The sequence below is a fragment of the Erythrolamprus reginae genome, chromosome 10, assembly GCF_031021105.1.
Source record: "Erythrolamprus reginae isolate rEryReg1 chromosome 10, rEryReg1.hap1, whole genome shotgun sequence".
Classification (NCBI taxonomy): Eukaryota; Metazoa; Chordata; class Lepidosauria; order Squamata; family Dipsadidae; genus Erythrolamprus; species Erythrolamprus reginae.
The window spans coordinates 48,499,183-48,525,883 of NC_091959.1; the positions used below are offsets into that span (position 1 = coordinate 48,499,183).

The following is a 26,701-nucleotide window of genomic DNA, read 5'->3' on the forward strand; positions in this document are numbered from 1 at the left end:
TAACTTTTTTCTCCCGTCAGCTCACCTGCCTTAGAATTTTAGACGGTCGGGTTCAAAAGCATGCAGGGTTTGAATCCAGCTGCGGAAACATCTGGGACCCCATGGATGTCTTAGCTTTCACACCTGAGCCATTTTTCCTCCCCTCCCTTTTATTGAGTAAAGGGTTTTATTGCGTAAGTAAGTACATAAATCCAAGTGTATAAAATCAGGCATGGGATAAAAAAAATGGATAGAGAGATTGTAAAATGGGGCACAACGACCTTGCTTAGCCCCCCCAGAAATTTGGGGCTCAATCGTTAGTTGTAATCCTCAATCTGAGTATTGCATTGGCAGTTCTGTGTTAGCAAATACTTCAAAAGAAAAGGATTTAGGGGTAGTGATTTCTGACAGTCTCAAAATGGGTGAACAGTGCAGTCAGGCGGTTGGGAAAGCAAGTAGGATGCTTGGCTGCATAGCTAGAGGTATAACAAGCAGGAAGAGGGAGATTATGATCCCGCTATATAGAGTGCTGGTGAGACCACATTTGGAATACTGTGTCCAGTTCTGGGGACCTCACCTACAAAAAGATATTGACAAAATTGAAAGGGTCCAAAGACGGGCTACAAGAATGGTGGAAGGTCTTAAGCATAAAACGTATCAGGAAAGACTTCATGAACTCAATCTGTATAGTCTGGAGGACAGAAGAAAAAGGGGACATGATCAAAACATTTAAATATGTTAAAGGGTTAAATAAAGTCCAGGAGGGAAGTGTTTTTAATAGGAAAGTGAACACAAGAACAAGGGGACACAATCTGAGGTTAGTTGGGGGAAAGATCAAAAGCAACGTGAGAAAATATTATTTTACTGAAAGAATAGTAGACCCTTGGAACAAACTTCCAGCAGACGTGGTAGATAAATCCACAGTAACTGAATTTAAACATGCCTGGGATAAACATATCCATCCTAAGATAAAATACAGAAAATAGTATAAGGGCAGACTAGATGGACCACGAGGTCTTTTTCTGCCGTCAGACTTCTATGTTTCTATGTAATTATTTTCACCAAACTATGTAGAGGAATTAGTTCATGGGATTTGGAAGCTCCTAGAAAGTGGAATTGAAACCCAGAATCCAGTTTGAAATGGTTTGGCATTTTTATTTTTTTTAAAAATATATTTTATTAAATTTTTTATTACAACAAACAAACAAAAAAATACTTAAAGAAAAAGTGCCCAACACCAATAAACCCCACCACCATTTAGGGGGTTAAATTATTTGCAATAAGTTTCAATTTCTTCCTTAGCTCCGGTTTACATTTCTTTACATACAAAAAGTGATTGGAATTTATTTTTCACATTGTCGTCATAAATTCTACTTAAGATATAATTTTTTCACCTTATTCCACCGTGCCATCAGCTTCTCCAATTTATTTTCATCAAAGTTATTTAATCTTATTTCCATAAATTTCGAAGTGGATGTGGTCCACCATGTACCAGTACCAATTCTGGATTGTCCATTTATTGCTGTCCTTCCACCCTAATACCACTACTACTTGAGCGCTTTCCAAAGCTGCTGTTTTGATTTCTTTAAATTCTCGTAATTCCCCATATTTAACTAGTGTTGCTAATTCTTTCGTGATTATCCAATTAATGTTTAGCATATTGTTAATTTCATTCTGTACTTCCTTCCAAAATTTTTGAGCTTCAACGCATCCCCAGAGCATATGCATAAAGACTCCTTTTATTTGGCAACCATGCCAGCAATTTCCTTTCCCTTTCCTCTGGAAGTGTGCTAGTTTTACTGGCGTAAATGGTTTGGCATCTTAATTGACGAGAAGTAACTCAAACCCTGGAAGGCGGAAATAAAACAACGCAAACAGACTCTGCAAACTGCAAGAAGGAATCATTCAGTTTTTGTACGTAAGTTTTATTTATTTATTATGTATATTGTTTTTGCTTTTAAGACATGATTCCCTTAGAATTAACACCATTGAAAACAGGTCAACTTTAATCTCCAGTAGCACCTTAAATAGCGTCCCCTAAATTAAAACACTCCCACTCAAAAATACATCCCTTCAGTTGATCACCCAAATATTTTAAATAGATTTAAATATAATAAAATAACTGGTTTCTCTGTGGAACCAATGAAACCGTTTCTCGGAGAAATAGCAAATGGATATTGACTATTATTTAATTTTTAATTTAAGTTATGTAATATATAAAGATATAAAAATAGCATAAATATAATAAATTACTTAATTTAGTAAAATTCAGTTTGAGTTTTTCTAATTCCCTTTAGTTTTGCACATTTCGCTTGAGCTAGTCTTCCCGGGTTTTAATTTCGAAGTCAGAAGTTGGTGCGTCAGGGATTTGTAGAGTTCAAAAATGTAGTGGAACATGTTCTCTCTCGAGGGCCTTTCCGACTCTTCTTGGTACTTGGGACAGTCAAACTCTGGTGTTTTCTCCGACGCGCTTTCGAAACACGTGTTGTTTACGTAATTACTCTGAAGGTAAATCAGCAAGGTGAAAGAATCCATCACGGGTTTCAACAACTCGTCTTGCTGATGGACGTCCTTCAACCAGACGAAGAGCTCTTTGAATTCCTGGAGGATTGGACATTCCTCTGCCGATTTGGTGAAGTTGCACTTGGCCTGGGAAAACCCGGCGGTCATTTTGGCCTTGGCTTCGGAAGACAAGCGTTTCTTATCGATCTATGGAAATGGGAACCAAAGGTTTTTTGCGTCAGTTCAAGTTGATTTCCTACACAGCTGCCTACGTTTTATTGTCCTCATGATCAAGGTGACCTCTGGAGAATTGCCTCTCCAGATGTTCCCCTGGGCTTTCTGTCTGTCCCCTGGAAGATGTTGAGACTTTGCAAAAAGTTCAGAAGACGAGCAACTAAGATAAGCAAAATCCTGGAGACTAAAGCATAGAAAGAACATAGAAACATAGAAGATTGACGGCAGAAAGAGACCTCCTGGTCCATCTAGTCTGCCCTTATACTATTTCCTGTATTTTATCTTAGGATGGATCTATGTTTATCCCAGGCATGTTTACATTCAGTGATTGTGGATTTAATAATTAATAATAATAATAATAATAATAATAATAATAATAATAATAATAATAATAATTTATTGGATTTGTATGCCGCCCCTCTACCAACCATATCTGCTGGAAGTTTGTTCCAAGCATCTACTACTCTTTCAGTAACATAATATTTTCTCACGCTGCTTCTGATCTTTCCCCCAACTAACCTCAGATTGTGCACCCTTGTTCTTGTGTTCACTTTACACTTCCCTCCTGAAACTTATTTAACCCTTTCACATATTTAAATGTTTTGATCCTGTCCCCCCTTTCCCTTCTGGACCAATTTGATCCATCTCTTTTTGTAGACGAGGCCTCCAGAACTGGACACAGTATTATTCCAAATTTGGTCTCACTGGCGCTCTATACAGCGGGATCACAATCTCCCTCTTCCTGCTTGTGATACCTCTAGCTCTGCAGCCAAGCCTTCTGCAAAGATGTTAAGACTTTGCAAAAAGTTCGCAGGAGAGCAACTAAGATGAGCAAAGGCCTTGGAGACTAAAACATAATGAAGATAGGTTGCAGGAATTGGGTTTGGCTGATCTAGAGTTTAAAAAAAGGACTAGGGGTGACATAATAGCAGCATTCCAGTATATTTGAGAAGCTGCCACAAAGAAGAGGGAGTCAATTTATTCTCTAAAGCACCAGAAGGCAGAACAAGAAGCGATGGATGGAAACTAATCAAGGAGACAAGCAACCTGGAATTAAGGAGAAACTAGCATTTAGACTTTAGATTAACAGTGAGGACAATTAACCAGTGGAATAGCTTGCCACCAGAAGTTGCAAGTGTTTCACCACTGGAGGTTTTTAAGAAAAAGAGACTAAACAACCACTTGTCTGAAATGGTGTAGGGTTGGATTAGAAGACCTCTAAGGTCCCTTCCAGCTTTAATCTGATTTTTAACATCTGAAAGCTACTCTGAAGAAATAAGGAGCCTCTGGTCTTGCAGGAGAAAGAGACAAATAGAGGAACCTCTCGGTTTCTCCTGCTAAGAAGGAAGGAGGAATGGAAGCCCCGAGTCTTCGGAGCGGGGCGGCATACAAATCTAATAAATAATAATGATAATAATAATAATAAGCCCAAAGCCACTTCTAAAAGTCAACCAGGGCAGAAGGTATCGGTCCAGCATACTTACGGATTGATATTTTTCGAGTAGCTCCTCTGCTTTGCAATAGAGTTCACTCAGCCCCCGCACATCTTGCGGTGGGGGGCCTGTCGTTGGCGCTCCCTGGCTGCCCCACAGGACAATCACCAACATGGTCATTTCTGTCGGGAAAGCAAATCGGTCAATTATGAGTCTTTGGAAACAAGGCCGTGAATCAGAACTGCAGAAAAAACAATTGCTGCCAACCTGCCTTCCATTGAGGACCGAGTCAAAAAGAGGGCCGTGAAAATATTTGCTGACCCCTCACATCCTGCACATAAACTGTTTCAACTCCTACCCTCAAATCATCGCTACAGGGCACTGCACACCAAGACAATTAGACACAAGGACAGTTTTTCCCCGAACGCCATCACTCTGCTAAACAAATAATTCCCTCCACACTGTCAAACAATTTACTCAGTCTGCACTATTTCTACTAGTTTTTTCCCATCATTCCTATCACCCTTTTATGACGGCAACTTGTTGCTTGTATCCTAAGATTTTTATTAATATTGATTGTTTCCTCATTGCTTGTTTGATCCCTATGACAATCATTGAGTTTGTACCTCATGATTCTTGTCAAATGTCTATTTTCTTTTATGTACGCTGAGAGCATCTGCACCAAAGACAAATTCCTTGTGTGTCCAATCACATTTGGCCAATAAACTATTCTATTCTATCCTGTTCTATCCTTATTCTATTCTATTCTATTCTATCCTTATTCTATTCTATTCTATCCTTATTCTATTCTATTCTACCCTTATTCTATTCTATTTTATCCTTATTCTATTCTATTCTATGCTATCCTTATTCTATTCTATTCCATTCTATTTTCCAAAGAGCCCAGGAGTTCTGTGGATTCTGTAGGAATCCTACTTCTTTCTATCAGAAATGTTTCCTCTGAAAACAGTTCCCTTCCTTGCTTCTCAATCTCTGCAAGGCTGTGATTGAGTGACAGTGATGACATCCGGTTAGAACTCTATCCATCTTTACTCAGGACTAGAGATCGAACAGACCGTCCCATCCTGTTTATCCCATGCTCCTTTCCCAATCCCGAAACTCTCCAGATAGCTTGGTCCACCATAATTTTCATTGCAGCCTTTTATTTATTTCATTTCCTTGTTTGCCAAGCACGCATTGGTGCTATAAAGATAGAATAACATTTATATACATGACACTAGTAAAAGAAAAATATTAGGACAGGGGACAGAAGGCACTCTGGTGCACTTACGCCTGCCCCTTACTGACCTCTTAGGATATTTATTTATTAAATTAAATTATTTATTAAATTTGTATGCCGCCCCTCTCCGTAGACTTTTGCTTTTTTCAATAGCAAGGCTCTCAAAGGAAAGATATACACCGCTTAAAAAAAAAAAGGGAACACTTAAACAATACAATAGAACTCCAAGTCAATCAAACTTCTGTGAAATCAAACTGTCCACTTAGGAAGCAACAGTGATTGACAATCAGTTTCCCCTGCTGTTGTGCACATTCAACTTTGTACAGAACAAAATATTCAATGAGAATATTTCATTTTTTTCAGGTCTAGGATGTGTTCTTTAAGTGTCCCCTTTATTTTTTTGGAGCAGTACATATTCATATTTGATCAGTGGTTAAAAAGTCACCCATATTATCCCGTAGCATAGAAAATTAATTTTTGGCAATTTTAAAACTTCAACTCAGGATTCCCCAAGCAGCATTCCAGAAGTTGGAAGTTTGTAAAGTTGACAAGAGATGCAGGATCTTCCCTGTCTTTGCAAAGGTCATGGTCCAAATTCTGGATTGGTTTTGGACAATGTCCAGGCTTGGCATCTGGACATCTTCCAAAGGGGGAGAGCTTTGCTTTCCCCCATTAGCAGCGGGGCAGGGGTGCATCAATAGCCATTTCCATTTGCAAAAACCCTTGTAACAAAACCATCCATTGGACCCCAATTCTTACCTTTAAGCATGGTGAATGTAGCAGAGTCAAAAGTCTCCTTTAGTTTTTTCACTTGTCTGTTCTGAGTTGGCTTCTCTGCTCTGGCTGTCGGTCGTACCGTATTTAAGCTCCCTCTTGAGCGAGATGTCTTATCTGTTTCCTACCCTGACGAAGCTCCCCTGAGTGATTGTGATCAGTTTCCAAAGATAATCCTCGATAGATTTCACACAGGGGACGTGTCTGGGTGGGAATTGCCATGATGATGTCAGTTTGAAAGTCTTCCTGGAAGTCCTGTCCACTATCCCAAGGTGGGTCCACCTGCGAAGGACGTACGAGGGTCGCCCAGAAAGTAATACACCACTTTTTTTTTCCTGCAACAATTATTTATTGAACACAATGAAACTTACACACCAGAAAGAATGATAGAAACATAGAAGATTGACGGCAGAAGAAGACCTCCTGGTCCATCTAGTCTGCCCTTATATTATTTCCTGTCTTTGGAAAAGGGCAGCATACAAATCTAATAAATAATAATAATCTTAGGATGGATCGATGTTTATCCCAAGCATGTTTCAAATCAGTGACTGTAGATTGACGGCAGAAAAAAACCTCCTGGTCCATCTAGTCTGCCCTTGTAATATTTCCTGTATTTTATCTTAGGATGGATCTATGTTTATCCCAGGCAGGTTTTAATTCAGTTACTGTGGATATACCAACCACGTCTGCTGGACGTTTGTTCCAAGCATCTACTGCTCGTTCAGTAAAATAATATTTTCTCATGCTGCTCCTGATCTTTTCCCCAACTAACCTCAGATTGTGCATCCTTGTTCTTATTTCTTCTACACTCCCTATTTTTCACGTAATCTCCGTCCCGTTCTATGACCTTCCTCCAGCGAGACACAAGGGCGTCTATGCCCTGTCGGTACCACTCCTTGTTCTGGTCGCGAAGCCATTTCCGTCTTTAAATAGCCTCACTCTCTGTGCCTGGCGACTAACCGTACTTCTGTCGACTGCAGATTCTCCATCAACTGTCCACAAACGTTTGTGAATGTTCCCAACAGTTTCTTTCGCCACAGTGAGAAATTCAATGACGACAGGCTCCTTGTAACGCACCTCCCTTACAGGCACCATTCGAAACACAGCTGCAGCTACGCTTTCTGTCTGAAGAAAGGCAAAATTTACACATGCACTCCTGACGATTCAAATAATGTATATCTAAAGTTTCGCATTCGAACCATTATTGTAGGCTGAGAAAAAAAATGTGGTGCATTACTTTCTGGGCGACCCTCTTCAAAAAGTTCTGTGCACCATCTTGGTTGGGTTGACCCTTCCCTGTCGAGACCTTCAACCTTGGAGTCTGCTGATCCCAAAGTAGAGGACAGCATTTGATTGATTGGATAAATAAAGGGGAAAGGTCTCCATTAGATCCGAATATCCATTTCATGAAGATAGGGCGTTGTGTATTGGGAAAAAGGTTTTGGCTACTCCAAAACTCTTTCCATCCAAAGTCTTCCCCCAGGCCTGGCAACACAAACGATTGATGGTATGGAAACATAGAAGACTGACGGCAGAAAAAGACCTCCTGGTCCATCTAGTCTGCCCTTATACTATTCTCTGTATTTTATCTTAGGATGGATCTATGTTTATCCCAGGCATGTTTAAATTCAGTTACTGTGGATTTACCAACCACGTCTGCTGGAAGTTTGTTCCAAGGATCTACTACTCTTTCAGTAAAATAATATTTTCTCATGTTGCCTTTGATCTTTCCCCCAACTAACTTCAGATTGTGTCCCCTTGTTCTTGTGCTCACTTTCCTATTAAAAACACCCCTCCTGGACCTTATTTAACCCTTTAATATATTTAAATGTTTCGATCATGTCCCCCCTTTCCCTTCTGTCCTCCAGACTAGACAGATGGAGTTCATGAAGTCTTTCCTGATACGTTTTATGCTTAAGACCTTCCACCATTCTTGTAGCCCGTCTTTGGACCCGTTCAGTTTTGTCAATATCTTTTTGTAGGTGAGGTCTCCAGAACTGAACACAGTATTCCAAATGTGATCTCACCAGCGCTCTATATAGCGGGATCATAATCTCCCTCTTCCTGCTTGTTATACCTCTAGCTATGCAGCCAAGCATCCTACTTGCTTTCCCTACCGCCTGACTGCACTGTTCACCCATTTTGAGACTGTCAGAAATCACTACCCTTAAATCCTTTTCTTCTGAAGTATTTGCTAACACAGAACTGCCAATACAATACTCAGATTGAGGTATAGATGGGTAGTTTTTTTTAAGGGTCAGTAATTTATATTGTTCTTGTTATTTTAATGCTTATATTGTTTTAATTATTGTGATCATTGGAAGAACCTAAGAAGAGCCATGGCGAATCAGGCCAAAGCCCATCAAGTCCAGCATTCTGTGTCCCACAGTGCCCCCCCCAATTGTCCAGGGGGATCTTGAGCAGAAAGAGAAGGCAATACCTTCCCTTTCCCTTGACCCCCAACAAATGGGACCCAAGGGAACCCTGCCTGCCTCAACCAACATAGAGGAGGCACTTGGACATCTGTTTCAATAACCACCATGGATACACTTGGCATCCCTGAATCTGTCTAATCCTGCCTTGAAGCTCTCCAGGCTGACAGCTGTCACGACCTCTTCTGGAAGTTAATTCCATCAACCAAGGACCCTCTGGGTGAAGAAATATTTCCCTTGATTTGTCCTCACTTTCTTACCTGTGAGCTTTAGGGAGGGTCCCTTCGTCCTAGTATTGTGTGATAGAGAAAAGAATTTTTTCCTTATCCACCTTTTCTATCCCATGCAGGATTTTATACCCTTTGATCAAGTCACCCCTTAAACGCCGTCTTTCAAGGCTGAAGAGACCAAGGCGTTGCAACCTGGTTTCAGAAGGGAGGGGCTCCATTTCCTTCATCATTCTTGTTGCCCTTTTTTGCACCTTTCCCAGTTCCATTATAACCTTGAGGCCGCCAACAGTCCTATTGGAATTGTGTGGCATATAAATATCACCAATAAATAAATAAACAAGCAAGCAAATAAGCAAACAAACAAGTAATTAAATAAATTAGTCAATTAAAAGTTTATTACAATATCAATTGGAGTTCTAAACAAACAGTTGCTCTTTTTTAAAAAAAGGAAGACCTCTTAGCCACAGAAATTACTCAGATATACTGATAACATGATAAATCTGTCGGTCTTCTTGTAAGCACTTCTGTGTATTTCTTTTTTTTTTTTTTTTGTAAATTGCTTCCTTTCCACTCACCCAGGAATTATACCATGATGCTTTCATTTAATTTCCGTTGGAAAAATTTCATTTTAACTTTCTAGTGCAAGGAGAAGACCAGAGAAGCTGGACGTTGAAGAACTTGAAACTTTCTCCTTTTAAAAGCAGGATCACATGTTGGCTTTTTTGACCAAGACTGGATGTAGCACACTTAAATCTACACTGCTAGAATTGAAAAAAAAATATTTCCCTGTTATAAACATTAGATCTTGTAATTAAGCGATCTTAATTTTAATTAATCTTAATTAGTCTTGTAATTAATCTGATAATGGCACAACAGTGTCCACCTTGTAAGAAGTACCGAATTCCATTATTTCCGTTCCATTCAGCCAGGATTTCACCGAGACCCCCTGTACAAACCTGAAATGCATAGATTTATTTTTAGAATAGAATAAAATAGAATTCTTTATTGGCCAGGTGTGATTGGACACATAAGGAATTTGTCTTTGGTGCAGAGGCTCTCAGTGTGCATAAAAGTAAATATACATTTGTCAAGAATCATGAAGTTCAACACTTAAATGATTGTCATAGGGGCCAAATAAGCAACCAGGAAACAACATTAATAAAAAATCTTAAGGATACAAGCAACAAGTTACAGTCATAAAATCAAAAGTGGTGGGAGATGGGTGATAGGAACGATGAGAAGACTAATAGTGCTACTTGTACAGATATCAGATGTGATTTTTGCCTAGCTTCACCTGCTGCTTCCTGTCTGTTAGTTGCACGTTTAATTTCTATGATAGAAAAACGCTTCTCTCTTGAACAGGCAGTGAATTTCAAAGAAGCTTGTGGAGTGGAGAGAAAGCTGTATTTTTAAAGGCAGGTAAAGCTTTTTTTTGTGTGTGGAATAACTTGTACCTTTGTAACTGCATAACCTGCCAAGCAATACAATTACTCGGTTGTTTTATGAAGATTCAGTCATTAGAAGTTCCCCCTTTTTATTACTTTGGTGGTTCTTCCTTCCTTCCTTCCTTCCTTCCTTCCTTCCTTCCTTCCTTCCTTCCTTCCTTCCTTCCTTCTTTCCTTCCTTCCTTCTTTCTTTTCCTTCCTTCCTTTCTTTTCTTTCTTTCTCCTTTCTTCGTTCCTTAATTCATTCCTTCTCTTTCTTTCTTTCTTTCTTTCTCTCTCCTTTCTTTCTCCTTCCTTCCTTCCTTTTTTCCTTCTTTCCTTCTTTCTTTTCCTTCTCTTTCTTTCTTTTCTTTCTTTCTCCTTCATTCCTTAATTCCTTCCTTCTCTTTCTTTTCTTTCTTTCTCTTTCTCCTTTCTTTCTCCTTCCTTCCTTCCTTCCGTCCGTCCCTCCTGGGGATAAGTGCTCTTGAACCAGAAAAACAGCGCGTGAAACACCTGAGGAATTTGGCATTAAAATTGCCAGTTTGAAATTGCAGCACACCTGCAAAAATGAAACCAAAGATTTGTGTCAATTCAAGTCGGCTTCTCACCCAACACCAGCCAACATTTTATTGTCCTTCTGATGAAGGTGGAGAATTGCCTCTCCAGATGTTGCCCTGGGCTTCTTCTTGTCCGTCCCCTGAACCAAAGCAGAAGAAAGAAGGGAGATTTCTAACGTCCGAAACCCACTCTTAGGAAATAAAGAGCTAAATAACATCTGGAGAGGGAGAACGGATTCTCGAGAAGGGCACTGTGTGGCACCAGTCAGATTCTTTCCACCGGTCAAGTCATTTCCAGAAGGGTTTGCAACAGGAGGAACACCACAAACTAATTCTATTAAATTAAAAAATAAAAAATAAAGTACAGTGAGGAGAACTCCAACTCTCTAGGGGTCTCCAACTTTGACAACTTTAAGACTTGTGGCCTTCAACTCGCAGAGTTCCTCAGACAACTTTCTTCTGTTAACACCAACTTGGGCAGTTATGATTAAGTTCCTTATAACGTATAATATATAAGCTATAATGTCCGTAGAAATAGAATAGTAAACAAACTACAAGAATGGTGGAAGGTCTTAAGCATAAAACGTATCAGGAAAGACTTCATGAACTCCATCTGCATAGTCTGGAGGACAGAAGGAAAAGGGGGGACATGATCAAAACATTTAAATATGTGAAAGGGTTAAATAAGGTCCAGGAGGGAAGTGTTTTTAATAGGAAAGTGAGCACAAGAACAAGGGGACACAATCTGAAGTTAGTTGGGGGAAAATATTATTTTACTGAAAGAGTAGTAGATGCTTGGAACAAACTTCCAGCAGACGTGGTTGGTAAATCCACAGTAACTGAATTTAAACATGCCTGGGATGAACCTAGATCCATCCTAAGGTAAAATACAGGAAATAGTATAAGGGCAGACTAGATGGACCAGGAGGTCTTTTTCTGCCGTCAGTCTTTTATGTTTCTATGTTTCTATAAAATAAGAGTTGATATATGCATCGTAAAAGGGGGGGGGTTGGGGGGGTTGGTCTGCTGTCTTTTTTTGTACAATGTTTGTATTTTTTCTTTTTTTGTATTTTTTTAAAGCCGCCCCGAGTCTACGGAGAGGGGCGGCATACAAATCTAAATAATAATAATAATAATAATAATAATAATAATAATAATCGTTTAAATCCCAATAATTTTTTATTTTTTTTTAAATGAACTTTTGGGCAGTTCATTCACATCCTAGACTGACCGTTCGTAAGTTCAGTCATCTTGCCACCAAAACAGTGGGTCAAAACCCCCAAAGGATGAAGGAAACACTTTGGGGTTTTTCCTGACTATCATGAAAAGTCCTGGTCATGATATCTCGTGGAAATCCTTTTCACTTTCCCCACTTCCAAAGGTAAGAAACGTTAGTCAGCCTTATTAGTGGTCCAAAATGTGATTGGTGGGTACCAGGGACCGGATGAGGTGAATTTATCTGCAAAAATAGGAAGAGAGGCAGACGGAGATATCAGATGGATGATACGTGTTAATTTGCTCCATGAAACCAGCATCACCACAAAGAGGAGAAGGAGGGGGAAATTCGATTATGCATTTCTGCCGGGGACGGAAGCAGGAAAATCCAAGCGCAAACGTCGAATTTATTTATTTTATTTATTTATTTATTTATTTATTACTTAGATTTGTATGTCGCCCCTCTCCGAAGACTCGGGGCGGCTCACAACACGTGGAAACAAATTTAAAAGATTAACGTTTATTTATTCAACTCCCAGAATTCCTCAGCCAGCTTTCTTCTTCAACACATTTGGAATACTACTGTGTCCAGTTCTGGAGACCTCACTTACAAAGATATTGACAAAATTGAACTGGTCCAAAGACGGGCTACAAGAATGGTGGAAGGTCTCAAGCATAAAACTTCTCAGGAAAGACTTCATGGACTCCATCTGTCTAGTCTGGAGGACAGAAGGAAAAGGGGGGACAGGATCGAAATATTTCAATATGTTCAAGGGTTCAATAAGGTTCAGGAGGGAAGTGTTTTTAATAGGAAAGTGAACCCAAGAACAAGGGGACACAATCTGAAGTTAGTTGGGGGAAAGATCAAAAGCAACGTGAGAAAATATTATTTTACTGAAAGAGTAGTAGATGCTTGGAACAAACTTCCAGCAGACGTGGTTGGTAAATCCACAGTCACTGAATTTAAACCTGCCTGGGATAAACATATATCCATTGTAAGATAAAATACAGAAAATAGTATAAGGGCAGACTAGATTGACCATGAGGTCATTTTCTGGCGTCAGTCTTCTATGTTTCTAACACCAATGGATTCTCGGGCAGTTATAATTAAGTTCCTCAGAGATATAAAAGCAATAACGTCAGTAGAAATAGGTAGAATAGTAAACAAGCATAAAATAAAGAGTCGGTATGTGTCATAAAATTTATTAATGTATGTATACTGCTCAAAAAAGTAAAGTGAACCCTCAAAGGACACATCCTAGATCTGAATGAATGAAATATTCTCATTGGATATTCCATTTGCACAACAGCCGCTCCGAGTCTGCGGAGAGGGGCGGCATACAAATCAAATAAATAATAATAATAATAATAAGAAGAAGAAGAAGAAGAAGAAGGAAGATGAAGGAGGAGGAAGGAGAAGGAGAAGAAGAAGAAGAAGGTGAAATTGACTGTCAATCAGTGTTGCTTCCTAAGTGGACAGTTAGATTCCACAGAAGTTTGGTTTACTTGAAGTTCTATTTTGTTTTTTAAGTGTTGCCTTTATTTTTTTCAGCAGTGCATATTGGGTTAGGGTGTTAGGCCGAAGCCATCCTTTGAGTTAGAGACTTTGGCCTACCAATACGTTTAGTTTGTGAGGGGTTGGTTGTTGTTGTTTTTTGGTCTGCTTTCTCTTTTTTTTTTGTACAATGTTAGTATTTTTTTTCTTTTTTGTATTTTTTTAAAGTTTATATACAAAAAAAAAAATTATTATTTTTTAAAAAGAAGTCTTGGGCCTTTCATTTGTAACTTCAGTCATCCTGCCATAAAAACAGTGGGCCCAAAACCCCCCAAAGGATGAAGGAAACGCTTCTGGGTTTTTCCTTACTATCTTTCAAAATCCCTAGTCATGATATCTGGTGGAAATCCTTTTCACTTTCCCCATTTCTGAAGGCGGGAAACGTTAGTCAGACTTATTACTGTAGTGGCCTAGACTGTGATCGGTGGGCGCCATGAGGTGAATTTATCGGCAGAAATATTAAAAGAGAGATAGCGATATCAGATGGAGGATACGTGTTAATTTGCTCCACGAAACCAGCATCACCACAAGGAGGAGAAGGAGGGGGAAATTCGATTACTGTATATATTTCTGACAGGGACGGAAGCAGGGAAATCCGAGAGCAAAAGTCGAATTTTAGAGAGCCGGAGGATGAAGGAGGTTGCCTTTGGAATATTTTATAGAAACATAGAAGACTGACGGCAGAAAAAGACCTCCTGGTCCATCTAGTCTGCCCTTATACTATTTTCTGTATTTTATCTCAGGATGGATCTATGTTTATCCCAGGCATGTTTAAACTCAGTTCCTGTGGATTGACCTGCCACGTCTGCTGGAAGTTTGTTCCAAGCATCTACGACTCTTTCAGCAAAACAATATTTTCTCACGTGGCTTCTGATATTTCCCCCAACTAACCTGATTGTGCTCCCTTCTTCTTGTGTTCACTTTCCCATTAAAGTAATCCCTTCCCTGTAATCTGTCAGAGCTCCCCTGATGACAGGGCCCTTCAATAACAAGATTTAATAAATCAGCACCCTAAATAAAACACGGTAGAAACATAGAAACATAGAAGACTGACGGCAGAAAAAGACCTCACTGTCCATCTAGTCTGCCCTTATACTATTTTCTATATTTTATCTTAGGATGGATCTATGTTTATCCCAGGCATGTTTAAATTCAGTGACTGTGGATTGACCAACCACGTCTGCTGGAAGTTTGTTCCAAGCATCTACTACTCTTTCAGTGAAATAATATTTTCTCATGTTGCTTTTGATCTTTCCCCCAACTAACTTCAGATTGTGTCCCCTTGTTCTTGGGTTCACTTCCCTATTAAAAACTTCCCTCCTGGACCTTATTTAACCCTTTCACATATTTAAATGTTTTGATCAGGTCCCCCCTTTTCCTTCTGTCATATTTATTTATTTATTTATTCATTTGTCCAATACTGTACACAAATACATAGGAAGAAAAATAGACATGTAGTAATATATATACGGGTAGAAGTGAACTTAGAGGAGAGGATATATGAAAGAAAGAAAATATATATGATAAAGGAGAGAAAGGAAAGACATTCTGGGAGTTGAAGTCCAGATCTCTTCAAGTTGCCAAGGTTGGGAAACACTGGCTTAATTTAATGACTGCTGAAAAAAATGGCCTTGCAATTTATTTATTTTTAATAGGAAAGTGAACACAAGAACAAGGGGGCACAATCGGAGGTTAGTTGGGGGAAAGATCAGAAGCAATGTGAGAAAATATTACTTTACTGAAAGAGTAGTAGAAGCTTGGAACAAACTTCCAGCAGACGTGGTTGATAAATCCACAGTAACTGACTTTAAACATGCCTGGGGTAAACATATATCCACCCTAAGATAAAATACAGGAAATAGTATAAGGGCAGACAGACTAGATGGACCATGAGGTCTTTTTCTACCATCAATCTTCTATGTTTCAATGAGATCTACAGTACAAAAACTACTATATTAAAAAAGCCACGTGTGCTAACCTTCAATCCTAATTCCAGGCCTGCCGGAAAAGCCAGGTCTTAATGGCTTTCCAGAAGACTGGTAGGGAAGAAATAATGCGAATCTCTGGGGACAGTTTGATTCCACAGGGTTGGAGCCACCACACAGAAGGCGCTTTCCTGACCAACATTGTTTGGCGGACAGGACCCGGAGAAGTCCGACTCTGTGGGTTCTTACTGGCCACAGCGAGGTGTGAGGGAGGAGGTGGTCCCATAAATAGTCAGGCCCTGAGCCATTTAGAAACATAGAAGACTGACGGCAGAAAAAGACCTCATGATCCCTCCGTTCTGCCCTTATACTATTTTCTGCATTTTATCTTAGGATGGATATATGTTTATTCCAGGCCTGTTTAGATTCAGTTTCTGTGGATTGATTGACCAACCATGTCTGCTGGAAGTTTGTTCCAAGGATCTACTACTCTTTCAGTAAAATAATATTTTCTCACGTTGCTTTTGATCTTTCCCCCAACTAACTTCAGATTGTGTCCCCTTGTTCTTGTGTTCACTTCCCTTTAACATATTTAAATGTTTCGATCATGTCCCCACTTTTCCCTTCTGTCCTCCAGACTCTACAGATTGAGTTCATTAAGTCTTTCCTGATACGTTTTATGCTTAAGACCTTCCACCATTTAGGGCTTTAAAGGTAATAACCAACACCTTGAATTGCGTTCGGAGACTGACTGGCAACCAATGCAGCTTGCATAAAGATGGAGAAATACAGGTGTAGCTAGGTACACCCATAATTGCATGCACTGTTGCATTTTTCCCCAGCTGAAGTCTCCGAACCCTCTTCGAGGGTAGCCCCATGTAGAGCGCATTGCAATAGTCAAGACGAGAGGTGATGAGGGCGTGAGTGACTTTGTAGAGCACCTCATGGTCCAAATAGGGCCGTAACTGGTAAACAAGATGAACTTGCGCAAAAGCCCCCCCTCGCCACATAGAAACATAGAAACATAGAAGACTGACGGCAGAAAAAGACCTCATGGTCCATCTAGTCTGCCCTTATACTATTTCCTGTGTTTTATCTTACAATGGGTCTATGTTTATCCCAGGCATGTTTACATTCAGTTACTGTGGATTTACTAACCACGTCTGCTGGAAGTTTGTTCCAAGGATCTACTACTCTTTCAGTAAAATAATATTTTCTCATGTTGCTTTTGATCTTTCCCCCAACTAACCTCAGATTGTGTCCCCTTGTTCTTGGGTTCACTTCCCTATTAAAAACACTTCCCTCCTGAACCTTATTTAACCCTTTAACATATTTAAATGTTTCGATCATGTCCCCCCTTTTCCTTCTGTCCTCCAGACTCTACAGATTGAGTTCATTAAGTCTTTCCTGATACGTTTTATGCTTAAGACCTTCTACCATTCTTGTAGCCCGTCTTTGGACCCATTCAATTTTGTCAATATCTTTTTGTAGGTGAGGTCTCCAGAACTGAACACAGTATTCCAAATGTGGTCTCACCAGCGCTCTATATAAGGGGATCACAATCTCCCTCTTCCTGCTCAGCCACAGCTGAGAAACGTAGTTCTAACTTCAGCTGTGGATCTAGGACGCCCAAGTTGTGAACCCTATCAGAGGGGAGAATTTCTTCTCCCTCCAGGACCAAAGACGGATAGATGGAATCGTCTTTAGGAGGAAGGACCCACAGCCACTCAGTCTCGTCAGGGTTGAGTTTTAACCTGTTAACCTGAAGTTGATTTTCATTGGTTTCATTCAATTGATTTTTCCCAGGGTCATGTGACCCAAATTTGGGCCCTCAACAACTGACATGAAAGTGACAGCATCTGGCAACATGCAGAGAAGAGCGACAAAGATGATGAGGGGACTGGAGGCTAAAACCAGTGATGGGCATCTACTGGTATGGTCAGGTACGCAGTAACTGTAAAAAAAAATGTTTTTTTTTTTAAATTTCCCTCCGGGATTCTGAGTATGTTTTTACTATCACAGTAAATAAGGTTGAATGTGTATAATTTTAGAAGAGCTGTGTGTGTGTGTGTGTACATACACATACAGTTTATTTATTTGTTTGTTTGTTTATCTATCTATCTATCATCTATCTATCTATCTATCATCTATCTATCTATCTATCTATCTATCTATCTATCTATCTATCTCTCTATCATCTATCCATCCATCCATCCATCTATTTATTTATTAGATTTGTATGCTGCCCCTCTCCATAGATTCGGGGAGGCTCACAACAGCAATAGAACAATTCATAACAAATCTAATAATTTAAAAAAACATTAAAAAAAACCCATTATTAATCAAACATACATACAAACATACCATACATAAATTGTATAGGCCCGGGGGAGATATCTCAATTCCCCCATGCCTGACGACAAAGGTGGGTTTTAAGGAGTTTACGGAAGGCAAGGAGGGTGGGGGCAGTTCTAATCTCCGGGGGGAGCTGGTTCCAGACAGTCGGGGCCGCCACAGAGAAGGCTCTTCCCCTGGGACCCGCCAAACGACATTGTTTAGTCGACGGGACCCGGAGAAGGCCCACTCTGTGGGACCTAATCGGTCGCTGGGATTAGTGCAGCAGAAGGCGGTCCTGGAGATATTCTGGTCTGATGCCATGAAGGGCTTTATAGGTCATAACCAACACTTTGAATTGTGACCGGAAATTGATCGACAACCAATGCAGACTGCGGAGTGTTGGTGTGACATGGGCATGACATTTGTATAGTAGATAATGTATATTTTTGTGTGCCTGTATCACCAACCGTCCGCCCAAGCAGACCCTACACCCTTTTGGACAGATGACAGAAAGGGGCGGCATACAAATCTAAATAATAATAATAATAATAATAATAATAATAATAATAATAATAATAATAATAATATCTTTTTGAAAGCCTCCAGCGATGAAGTTCCTAGTTTCTGAAGGCAACTTCTGTTCCATCGGTTGATTGTTCTCACTGTCAGAAAATTTATCCTTATTTCTAGGTTGAATCTCTCATCCATCCACTATTCCTTGTGTGGCCTTCAGGTGTTTTGGAAAACTATCTATCTATCTATCTATCTATCTATCTATCTATCTATCTATCTATCGATCGATCGATCGATCGACCGACCGACCTACCTACCTACCTACCTACCTACCTACCTATCATCATCTGTCTGTCTTTCTGTCTACCTACCTACCTATCATCCATCCATCCATCCATCCATCCATCCATCCATCCATCCATCCATCCATCCACCTATCTATCTATTTGTCTGTCTGTCTATCTGTCTGTCTACCTATCTATTTCATTTATTAGATTTGTATGCCGCCCCTCTCCACAGACTCGGAGCGGAGTCTACCTACCTACCTATCATCCATCCATCCACCCACCCACCCACCCACCCACCTCTTCTCTGCACTTTTTCTAGAGTCTCAACATCTTTTTTACAGAGCGGTGACCAAAACTAGAGGCAGTATTCTAGGTGGGGTCTTACTAAGGTTTTCTAGAGTGATATTAGTACCCTCCCTTGATCTGGATTGAATCCCTCTGTCAATGCAGTTTAGGATTGGGGATTTTGGAGTGCTACTGTACAGTGCTGGCTCATATTTAGCTAGTTAAGACACCAAGATCCCTCACACAATCACTGCTATTAAGCCTGGTTTCACCCAATTTATAAGTGTACTTTTGGCATTTCTTACCTAAGTATAGGTCTTCGGAGAGGGGCGGCATACAAATCTAATTAATAATAATAATAATAATAATAATAATAATAATAATAATAATAATAATAATAATAGGACTTTACATTGAATTTCATTTTGTTTGATGGCTCCATATTATGGCGTTTTTTGTTATTATGGTTTTATCTCGATTTAATGTTTAATCTTCTATATTGTATGGGTCCCATATCTTAGATGTGTAGAAACATAAAAGATTGACGGCAGAAAAAGACCTCCTGGTCCATCTAGTCTGCCCTTATACTATTTCCTGTATTTTATCTCAGGATAGATCTATGTTTATCCTCTAACCCCTAACCCCCAACATTTCTCCCTTAGACTCTCCACGATTGACCTCTCCAGGTTCCTAAGAGGCCAGTAAGGGGCGTACATAAGTGCACTGGTGTGCCGTTCGTCCCCTGTCCAATTGTCTTTCCTTTCTCTCACTTATCATTTATATTCTCTTTGTTTCGTATATCCTCTCCTCTAAGTTCACTTTTACCCTTATATATATTTGCTACATGTCTATTTTTCTTCCTATGTATTTGTGTATTGGATGAATGAATGAATGAATAAATGAATCAATCAATCAATCAGTCCCAGGCATGTTTCAATTCAGTTACTGTGGATTGACCAACCATGTCTGATGGAGGTTTGTTCCAAGCCTCTATAACTCTTTCAGTCAAATAATATTTTCTCCCGTTGCTTCTGATCTTTCCCCCAACTAACTTCAGATAGTGCCCCCTTGTTCTTGGGTTTACTTTCCTATTTAAAAACACTTCCCTCTATGCTAAATAAATAATTGAACAAGGAAATTAGTGAACTCTAAGCTTCTGGAATGATTTTCAAGAAGTTGGAATTAAAACCCTGAATCAAATTTGAAATAATTTGGCATCTTAATAGATGGGAATAAGTAATATCCTGGAAGATAGAAATGAAATAACTAGGAAACCGTTTTATTTTTTTGTACATTTGTTTTGTTTATTATATATAGGTGCTGCTTTTCCATTAAAGACATGACTCACTTAGAATCGAGTTACATTAATTTAAAATAGTAAACTTCATCTTCAGCGGCAGCTTAACAAAATTCCTTAAATTAAAATACTTTCACCCAAGCACATCTTTTAAATACATTCATCCATTGGATAATTCAAATATTTAAAATAGATTTAAATGTAATAAAATAATTGGTTTTCTCTGTCCAACCAATGGAACTGTCTCTCCAAGAAATAGTAAATGAATATTAACTATGATTTAATTTTTAAATTAATGCAATATATAAAGTTATAAATATATAAAAATAGCATAAATATAATAAATTACAGATACCGTATACATATAAATATTGTATTAATTCGTTTAGTAAAATTCAGTTGAAATTTCTTAAGGGTTAGTTCCACACACATGAGAGGCATTTCTCTGTTTCTCCGTTAATTTTGAACTCCAAATGTCGTGTATTTGATTTCTGTACAGCTCAAAAATAAAGTGAAACTTGTTCTGCAGTTTGGGCGTGCTAGAGTCGTACTTCGGGCAGGTGATCTCTGGGGCTTCGCGTGATGTGCCTTCCGGACAGGTGTAGTTGATGTAGCTTTCTTGCATGTCAATGAGCAAGGGGAAAGAATTCACCACCGGTTTCAGCAGCCCTTCTTGGTTATAGGTCTTGTTGAACCAGATAAAGAGCTTGTGGTACGCCAGCATCGTTTGGCATTCTTCTTCCAGTTTGGTGAAGTTGCAACCCGGTTGTGAAAACACAGATGCCATGACCGATCTCACTTCATGGGGCAATTTTTTGTCATCCTCCTGCAAAAATGAAAGCAAAGATTGGTGTCAGTTCAAGATGGCCTCCCACCCAGCACAGGTGACATTTTTATTGTCCTTCTGATGAAGATGGGAGAATTCTCTACATGGGGCGACCTTTGAAAAGTGTTCGGGAACTTCAGATCGTGCAGAATGCTGCTGCGAGAGCAGTCATGGGCCTACCTAGGTATGCCCATGTTACACCAACACTCCGCAGTCTGCATTGGTTGCCGATCAACTTCCGGTCACAATTCAAAGTGTTGGTTATGACCTTTAAAGCCCTTCATGGCACTGGACCAGAATATCTCCGGGACCGCCTGCTGCCGCACGAATCCCAGCGACCGATTAGGTCCCACAGAGTGGGCCTTCTCCGAGTCCCGTCAACTAAACAATGTCGGTTGGCGGGCCCCAGGGGAAGAGCCTTCTCTGTGGCGGCCCTGGCCCTCTGGAATCAACTCCCCCCGGAGATTAGAACTGCCCCTACTCTCCTTGCCTTCCGTAAACTCCTTAAAACCCACCTTTGCCGTCAGGCATGGGGGAACTGAGACATCTCCCCTGGGCATATACAATTTATGAATGGTATGTTTGTATGTATGTGTGTTTAGAAAATGGGGTCTTTTAAATATTTTTAAACAGTAATTTAGATTTGTTGTAAATTGTTTTTTCACTTTGTTGTGAGCCGCCCCGAGTCTGCGGAGAGGGGCGGCATACAAATCTAAATAATAAATAAATAAATAAATAAATAAGTAAGTAAGTAAGTAAGTAAGTAAGTAAGTAAGTAAGTAAGTAAGTCAATCAATCAATCAATCAATCAATTAATTAATTGTCTCCGCTGGGCTTCCTGTCTGTCCCCTGAACCAAAGCAGAAGGAAGAGGGGAGATTTCTAACATCTGAATGCCACTCTTGAGAAATAAGAATAAGGTCAACTAGAGGCTAAAACAGACGAAGAACGGTTGCAAGAACTGGGCATGGCTACTTTAATGAAAAAGAAGGACCAGAGGAGACACGATAGTGGTCTTCCAATATCTCAGGGGTTGCCCCAAAGAAGAGAGAGTCAAGCTACTCTCCAAAGCACCTGAGGATAGGACGAGAAGCAATGGGTGGAAACTAAACAAGGGGAGAAGCAACTTAGAACTAAGGAGAAAATCCGCAGTTAATCAGTGGAACTGCCTGCCTCCAGAAGTTGTGAATGCTCCAACACTGGAAGATGTTGGATAACCATCTGTCTGAAGTGGTGTAGGGTTTCCTGCCCAAGCAGGGCGTTGGACTAGAAGACCTCCAAGGTCCCTTCCAACTCTGTTGTTATTGTTATTAAGAAGCTCTGGTCTTGCAGGAGAAAGAGACATCTATGAGAAGACAGACATCTAAGCAGGAAGGAGGAATGGTAGCCCCAAGCCACTTAAAATGGTCAACCAGGACAGAGGGCATCAGTCCACCATACTTACCAATTGATAGTGTTCGAGCACCACTTTTGCTTTGCAATAGAGTTCACTCAGCCCGTGGAGGTCTTGCTTTCGGGGAGCTGTTGTTGGCGCTCCCTGGCAGCCCCACAGGACAATCACCAACATGGTCATTTCTGCCGGGAAAGCAAATCGATCAATTATGAGTCCTTGGAAACAAGGCTGTGATTTAAAATAGTACATTCATCATTCTCCAGGGAGCCCGGGAGTCCTGTGGATTCCGTAGGAATCCTGCTTCTTTCTATCAGAAAAGTTTCCTCTGAAAATGGATCCTCCTGTCCCTGCTTCTCAATCACTCAATAATTGAAACACTCAATCAATCAGTCACTCAATTATTCAAACACTCAATAACTCAGTCATCCAAACATTCAGTCACTCAGTCACTCAGCCACTCAAATACTCAATCACTCAATCACTCAATAACTAAGTCACTCAATCACCAAAATGTTGAGTCCCCAACAATTAAGGATTATATACATAGAAACATAGAAGACTGACGGCAGAAAAAGACCTCATGGTCCATCTAGTCTGCCCTTATACTATTTCCTGTATTTTATCTTAGGATGGATATATGTTTATCCCAGGCATGTTTAAATTCAGTTACTGTGGATTTATCTACCACGTCTGCTGGAAGTTTGTTCCAAGGATCTACTACTCTTTCAGCAAAATAATATTTTCTCATGTTGCTTTTGATCTTTCCCCCAACTAACTTCAGATTGTGTCCCCTTGTTCTTGGGTTCACTTTCCTATTAACTCAAATTCTGAAGAAGTCTAGTCTAGCCACATTTTTTAGTTGAAAAGAATCGAGTGCCTACAGATGAAATGTAGCCATCCATTGGACCCAAATTCTAGAAGCCTCTGCTTACCTTTAAGCATGGTGAATGAAGTGTCGAGTCAAAAGTCTCCTTCGGTTATCACTCGGCTGTTCTGAGTTGGCTTCTCTGCTTTGGCTGTCGGCCGTACCGTATTTAAGCTCCCTCCTGAGCGAGATGTCTATCTGTTTCCTACCCTGACGAAACGCCCATAAATGATTGCGATCAGTTTCCAAAGATAATCCTCGATAGATTTCCCACATGGGACGTGCCTAGGGTTGGGGGGGAGTTGCCATGATGGTGTCAGATTGAAAAACTTAATGTTTCCACTGCTCCGATATCCTGAGATGGGTCCGATTGTGGGTGGCGTACGATCCAAAAGGGACTTTGATGGCCATTGGGTGGTTCTGTGCGCCATCTTGGTTGGGTTGACCCCTTCTTTGCTGAGAAGCCCAACCTTGGATTCTGTTGACCCCAAACTAGAGGGAGGCATTTATTTGATTTGATTGATCAGATAAAGAAAGGGGAAGGGTCTCCATTAGGTCCTAATATCCATGTTATGAAGATGGGGTGTTGTGTAGGCTTACATTGGGCAGTTTGTTTTGGCCCACTCCATTAAAAATGTTGGCTAAAGTGACCTCTGGTCAATCGAAGGTTTATTATAATATAAATCGGAGTTTTAAACAATCAGTTGCTCTTTTTTAAAAAAAAAAGAAAGAAGAAGACCTCTCTCTCTCTCAGCCACGGAAATTACTCAAAGATATACTGATATGGTGATAAATCCGTCAGCCTTGTTCTAATCACCTCTGGGTATTTCTTTTTTATTTTTACTAAAGAGATTGCTTCCTTTCCACTCAGCCAGGAATTATACCGTGATGATTTCATTTTATTTCCACTGGAGAAATTCCATTTTATTTCCTAGTGTCGGAGAAGGTGGATGCTACAGACCCCCAAATCTTTTCCTGTCGGGTTAAGGGCTAAAATTATGGAGTTTGGAGACAGGAGGTTTTTCTTTGAAAGTTTTTTTTAAAAAAATTTCCTCTACACATCAAATATTGACATCACCATAGACAAAATATAATAAAATATCACCACAAATACATACAGCTACAATACATACAGTGTAATTCTGCCTTTCTTTCTGTCTTTATATCTTTACACTTCAATTGATGGGAGATACACATCTCTTTCTCCAGAGAAGCTGGTTATTCGCCCACCCCCTTTTCTCCCTATTTTTATTTATTTTTACTTATTTATTTTGTCCAATACACAATGAGAGTTTCAGTGGGTATGTATATATATATACCGTATTTTTCGCTCCATAAGAAGCAGTTTTTTTCCTCCCAAAGTAGGATGAAAAATCAGCCCCGTCTTATGGAGCGAAGATGCAGGCAGGGAGGGGGGCGGGAGGCGCTGGAGCAGAGGGGGGGCGGCGATATCCCAGCAGCCAGCTTCCAAGCCGCATTCGCCTTCCTCTGCCGCCGCCAGCCGGAGCGAGCTGCTGGGATGCGCGTGGCGGGAGAAGCCCGGATAACGCCGGAGCGCTGGGCAGCACTACCGCCGCCGCCGCTGCCACCGCCGCCGCGGGGAGAGGCGGGCATGTGAGCTGGCGGCATTGGGCTTGGTGGAAAGTCCGGGGGCAGCTCCAGCGACTCCCGTGGCTGCTGTTGAGGCGGCAGCGGCGTCCGCCTCCGGCGCGCGGCTCTCTCTCCATTCTTCTCTTTCCCCTCTCGGGCTCCGAATGCGGCGGCAGGAAGAGGAAACGAGGTGCAAGGCAGCGCGTCTGCAGGAATGGGTGGTGGGGCGCCGTTGTTGTCCTCACGGCGCAAAGCCACACAGTCCCGGATCGCTTGCTTCCCCGGCCAGCAAGCCGGCTGCCTGGGAAAGCGTTTTTCAAATGCGCTGTTATTGTAATAAATATTTTAGCCCACTTTTTGGCTCAAAATATTTTTTTTCTATTTTCCTCCTCTAAAATCTAGGTGCGTCTTATCAGCAGGTGCATCTTATAGAGCGAAAAATACGGTATGTTCCTTCAATACACCAGGGTGATTCGTCACAAAAATATGTAACCCTTCCCTGGTGCAGAGCTGAAGGGATTGGATACTGTAGCCTAGAGGATAATTCTCTGCCTTACAAGGCAAAGGTTGCAGGTTCAAGTCCCAGTGAGGGTATGGCTAGCTGATGAGGCCAGAACAAGGACAAAATAGATCTATCCTAGTCTCCCTTAATTTTCAAATTCAGCAAAAAAACATGTAAAATATATATATATATTTGTTTTGGTAGATTTTCACGGGTATATGTATGTAGCTTGTTCTGAGTTTGGGTTTTGCCCCGTGTAATATTTTGAATGTCTATGCGACGTTTCGGTGAAATCACATTCACCATCATCAGGCTGAAGTTGTAAGCTTATATTTACAGCAGCACGAAGCTTACAACTTCAGCCTGATGTTGGTGAATGTGATTTCACCGAAATGTCCCATAGACATGCAAAATATTACATGGGGCAAAACCTGAACTCAGAACAATCTACATATACACGGGAAGAAACCCGAATATACCAAGACCGTCATATGTATGTATGTATGTATGTATGTATGTATGTATGTATGTATGTATCAAATGTTTTTAGCTGGAATTTTAAAATTAAGGGAGACTAGGATGGTCCCATTTCGGCCTTGTTCTGGCCTCATCAGCTAGCTACACCCTTCCTTACTGGGATTCGATCTGGTAGCCTCTGCCTTGTACACACATAGTAAAATACATGATGAAGATTATAGAGGATATACTCATAGTAAAATATAGCTATGAAAGAATAGAAAAGAAGATACTGTATAGTAATAGAACTCTCTCTCTCTCTCTTTAAAAGAAAAGAACCAGGTGGAAAGGTAACCATCTGAACTCACACCCCAGCCGACCTCAGGTGCATAGCCTTCCTCAGATTTTCCTTACATTGCAAGTAGAGCAATGGAAAAAACCCTGCAAAGACTTAGGGCTTGGAAAACATTCTTCACAGAGAGTAACAATGAAAGAGCTTGGGTTCATTAATAGCACCTGGTTAGGGCTGGAAAGAAATATCTGGAGCAAGTAAAGCAATTTATTTATTTATTATTTATTTATTAGATTTGTATGCCGCCCCTCTCCATAGACTCGTGGCAGCTCACAACACAATAAAACAGTTCATAACAAATCTAATAATTTACAATTTAAAATATTTTTAAAAACCCATTATTAAGCAGACATACGTACAAACATACCATACATAAATTGTATAGGCCCCGGGGAGATATCTCAGTTCCCCCATGCCTGACGACAAAGGTGGGTTTTGAGGAGTTTACGAAAGGCAAGGAGGGTAGGGGCAGTTCTAATCTCTAGGGGTAGATAGG

The 26,701-nt window shown here is 40.4% G+C and overlaps 1 protein-coding gene across 3 annotated transcripts in view; it reads left to right on the plus strand.

Annotated features, from left to right (window-relative positions):
• Nucleotides 1-17,446, plus strand: part of MLXIP (MLX interacting protein) — a 49,709-nt gene extending 32,263 nt beyond the window's left edge. Inside the window, exons 16-18 of one of the 3 annotated variants that reach the window (XR_011560029.1) lie at nucleotides 21-173; nucleotides 10,187-10,239; nucleotides 17,310-17,446. The gene's annotated coding sequence lies outside the window, so the exon portion shown is untranslated. Of the gene's footprint in view, nucleotides 1-20; nucleotides 178-10,186; nucleotides 10,240-17,309 lie in introns of all 3 variants that reach the window. The other 2 variants (XR_011560031.1, XR_011560030.1) reach the window with 2 other exon arrangements.
• Nucleotides 17,447-26,701: the final 9,255 nt, after the last annotated feature.